Here is a 4,569-nt window from a genome sequence, read left to right on the forward strand (position 1 = left end):
TGTGTGTGTGTGTGTGTGTGTGTGTGTGTGTGTGTGTGTGTGTGTGTTTCTGTCTCGGAGGGCATCAGTTTAGCACAGTTCTTAACACTAGCTAAGTAGACAAAGGTTTGAAGTTGATACCCTAGAGTTGGAAGGAACAGAGGACAGTCACCGTTCTGTGTTTGGGGAAGGCCTGAGAAACAAACGTTAGAAGTCCTTTATTAAAAGGAGAAGAAGAAAGGGGGTGCGGTGTCCAGTCCTCTCAAAGCAGAAGAAGCTATTGAGTTCCCCTCCTGGGTGCTCAAGCGGCTCACTCCCCGAGCACGTGATAAGGAAGGAGGAATTGAGATTTGAAAATGATGGGCTGTGGGGTTGAAGGCAGAGGAGACAAGGAGAAAGAGAGTAAGAGAGAGAGAGAGAGGAAGGAAGGAAGGAAGGAAGGAAGGAAGGAAGGAAGGAAGGAAGGAAGGAAGGAAGGGGGAAGTTTGTTGGAAGGGCAAGATGGGACTGCAAAAGGGAGGCTTAGCTTAGTTGAATTTGTAATTCAAACTCTTCTTGAACACTCCTGGTTTCTGTCCCATTTTCCTTCCACCTGGTTTTGCACGGTAGACCAGAGTCACAAGGGGCGGGGGCAGGACTGAGGAATCCATGAGCTGAGAAATAAGTAGTAACTAGAATTTTGACTCTGAGGTCAACTCAGTGTTTGCTTCTTTAGAGCCACCTTGGAGTTAGGTAACCCAGGGACTTACCAATTCATGTAAAGTCCTGTTTCTTTCCAAAGAAGCCCACATGGGTCCGGATGGATTTTGCTCTGGAGATTAAGCTTCAAGGAGACAAAACCTGGAAAATTGAGCTGGATAGAATGACACATGCTTGGGAGGTGAAGGAGGATCAGGAGTCCAAGGCCATCCTTGGCTACATAGACACTTTGAAGTCACCTTGTCTCAAGATGGAAAAACAAACTGGGAAATGAATTTATTATAAATCGAACCATATTCCAAATACGTAAAACGAGGTTCATTATTTTGTTGTGAAAACTTTCGTGGAGATTTAAACCAAGAAAAAAATTGTGGGTTTTTGTTTGTTTGTTTGTTTGTTTGTTTTATTGGCTGCTGGGTTCAAGATAGGTCTGAAGTAGCCCTGGTTGGCCTGAGACACAACATGGTCTCAGACCAGCTCGTCGCTTGCAGCAATCTTCTTGCCTCTACCTTCCAAGTGCTGAGACTACAGGTACACCACACATCCGTGTCTGTTTCTAATTTCTATTGATGCTGGAGATTAAACCCAGGGCCTTGCAGATCTAAGCTCACTCTACCATTTGGCTATACTTCCAGCCCAGATTACTGTTTTGTGCCTAGATGACCTAGGCTGTGCTGTCTCATGAGTAGTATGGCAATCATGATGGTTATTGGAATGCACGTGAATTCAATCTGGGTCCTCTGAAGAATGGCAAGTGCTCTGAACCACTGAGCTGTCTCTCCAGCCCCAAGCTTGGACTTTGAAATCTTCATTTTAATGGGCGGGCAGGCATTATTTTCACTGGGATTGCTTGCATAAGCTATAGAAAGGCTTTACTTAGAATTACGCATGGCAGACATGCTTATTCTGTAGGAAACTGACAGTTATACACAAAAAAATTTTTTTTCTGAAAACTTGGAAAAAGCACACAGAATGAGTTTCTACCCGAGAGATAATTTGTCTTTGAAAGCTTGGTTCCCACCAAAAGAGTTTCTGCAAGAAATCAATAGAAACTTTAAGTAAAAGAAAGAGTTAGCAATGGCACTTTAAAAAAATCTTCTCATTGCATTTATTTGTGTCTGTGTATGTTTGTTTATGTGTGTGGGTACATGTGCCATGGTGTATATGGAGTTCCCTCCTCCTACCTTGAGGGCTCTAGGGCTCAAACTCAGGCTATTGGTCTTCATAGCAGGCACTGCCTCTCACTGAGACCTCTCATTAGCCTCAACAGGTCTCATGCCTGTACTTTGAGGGGTTCTTTCTAAAGAAACCATTTATGCAGCCAGATATGGTGGCAAACTGGCGTCAATCCAGAAGTCAGAAGCTGAGAAGTGAAGTGGGACGTTTCAGTGTGCTTTTCTTCTGGCTTCCATTTCTCTGAAACATTGACAGTGACCTTTCGTGTTACTTACGTATAAAAAGAAGAGGCTTGCTTTTTTTTTTTTTTTTTTTAGGGCGGTGTTACCACCAGCCAGTGAATGACTGCCGGTTGAGGCAGGGGGTGGGATGACACACAAATTGTCCCGGGAAATTCCAGCCGGGATAGAGAACAGAGCGAGCTAGGCTGGAGGGTCTGTGCTGTGCCAAGCACCAAGCTCACCTCGTCAGATGTGGCTGCAGAAGGAACTTGGAGGAAGCAGAGAAATCACACAACCTTGCTCGCAGCTTAGGCATTCTAGGGAGCTGGGAACGTTCTTGTGTGGTGGCTGACAGGTGGCAGCCATCAGGAGGAAGTTCAGAGAAGGTCTTAGGCCTGGAACTTGGGCTTTAAATGATGGACATGATTTTTATAGCTAGGAAGGAAAAAGCATTCTCCGTGCTCTAAGCCTGTGAGCCAAGAGGCCAGAAGTTACAGAGCACACTCCAGGAATCTGAATTGACCAACTCTGTTGGAAGAGATGGACTGGCTAGGAAATCTGTCATTTCAGTGAAAAGATCAGGGCCAGGCCAATTAGGGACAAGGAATGGCTGGCCAAACTTGGTGCTGGAACTTTATCTGCTGGAAATGGAGAATGAGGGGAGGGTTTTAAGTAGGAAAATACAGGCATATGTCATTTTGTGCTTGGGAGATACTATTATTATGTAGGGTTTGTCCAATGCTGAGTCAATCAAGTCCTTCCTTCCAATGGCTTAGAGAATTGCTAGCAACTTTTAGCAATAAAATATGTTACATGACCAGGTGGTGGTGGTGGCACACACCTTTAATCCTAGCACTTGGGAGGCAGAGGCAGGTGGATCTCTGAGTTCAAGGCCAGCTTGGTCTATAGAACAAAATCCAGGAGAGCCAGAACTACACAGAGAAACCCTGTCTCAGAAAACAAACACAAAAAGATGTGTATCATTTTATTAGACATAGTTTCACACACCTAATAGACTCCAACATAATTAAACGTAACTTGGATATGCTGAGGAAAGCCCAAAGAATTCTGTGTGACTCACTTTATTCTATTCACTTTATGGCAGTGCTCTGGAATTGGCCCTGCCATATCTCCAAGACGGGTTGTGTTTAAGGATTACTTAGGCTTAAGTGGCTATTGAAGGGACCCAGGGGGACAATGGAAATATGATCAAAATAATTTTGATGAAGATAGAAGAGGGGCTGGAGAAATGGCTCAGCGGCTAAAAGCGCCTGCCGCTCATTCAGAGGGCTTGGATGGTTCCCAGCTCCCTTGTCGGGTAGCTTACAACTGTGTATAATTTCAGCTTCAGGGGATCCAACAACCTCTTCTGGCCTTCACAGGCGCGCACGCATGTAAGCACGCAAATAATAATACTTTAATATTAAAAAAGAAAATGACAGTATTTTATAGATGGGCAGGGCTCAGGCATCAAGCCATATCTAGATGCTTTGGGCGGTAGGATGTGCCATAAGAAGCCGGCATTCAGAGCAGACGGAAAATTTCTTTTGAGAAACTCGTGTTCAAGGTCCTGTTAGAACCTGGGTGGAAGCGGCTGAGGAGAATGGGTGAGTCATGGATGTGCGCTCCACTCGATGGAAGTGATGGCAGGTCCCAGGTGTGACTGAGCACCTGAGCTGGAACCAGTTGGCAAAAGACCAGTTTGAGGGAGCATTCTCCGTTAAAAAGTGCCTCGGTATGATGTGGGCAAAACTCCCTCCTCATAGACCACAAATTAGTCATTCCTGGGGCTTTTTGGAGAGACCAAATGATGATGGCTCAGCAGTGTTCCAACCAAAGCACTTTAGCTCAGTAGCTCCTAACCTGCCTCGTCAGACTGAGGTGCCCCACCCCTACGAGCTGCAGCAAATCATCCTGGGATCAGCGTCCATGTTTTTAATAAGCCCTTTCAAACACCCTGGAGTGGTGATAACTTGGGGATAACTTTTGTCTTCAAGTCTTCACCGGTTTATGGTCTGACTAGAAACACCCCCAAGCCTCCCAAGACTCTCCTACGGAGATCGAGAAAGTGCTAGCTTACCATGCATTCTTGTCAAAACTGTCCTCTGGGGGTTGGATGGACAGTCTTTGACAGGCGGTACTCAGTACTGTTCTCATCCTAGTGACCTGCTGCCTTCCGAATTTAGCCTTGGCTGGAAGGAGGTGGTATTTCTGAGCCCTGTGTGGTGGGGCGTGAGTCAAACTCTGTACATGGAAGCCTGTGGGGATGATGCAATAACCCAGCTTGGGCAGACCACTTCCTGTACCTTTGGATTCACAGACCTAGGGTGTGGCGGTTGGCAGTATCCTCAGGAGCAGACTGTTTTGCCGATGTCTCTAGGCAGCTCTGTCAGCCTAAGGTGAGGTGAGGCAAGCCGTAAGCTGTAAGGCCAGCAAGGTTTCACCGGGTCTCCTAGCTTAAAGACGGATACATCTTCAGAAAACTGGACTAAGT

General features: G+C 45.9%; 1 long non-coding RNA gene across 1 annotated transcript in view; it reads left to right on the top strand.

The window, feature by feature from the left end:
* LOC129667421 (uncharacterized) overlaps positions 1 to 1,016 on the top strand; it is a 1,954-nt gene extending 938 nt beyond the window's left edge. The window contains exon 3 of the long non-coding RNA XR_008718731.1: positions 761 to 1,016. This is a non-coding gene — a long non-coding RNA (uncharacterized LOC129667421). The remainder of the gene's footprint in view (positions 1 to 760) is intronic.
* Positions 1,017 to 4,569: the final 3,553 nt, after the last annotated feature.

This window comes from Psammomys obesus, unplaced genomic scaffold (genome assembly GCF_907164565.1).
Source record: "Psammomys obesus unplaced genomic scaffold, mPsaObe1.curated_primary_1811, whole genome shotgun sequence".
Lineage (NCBI taxonomy): Eukaryota > Metazoa > Chordata > Mammalia > Rodentia > Muridae > Psammomys > Psammomys obesus.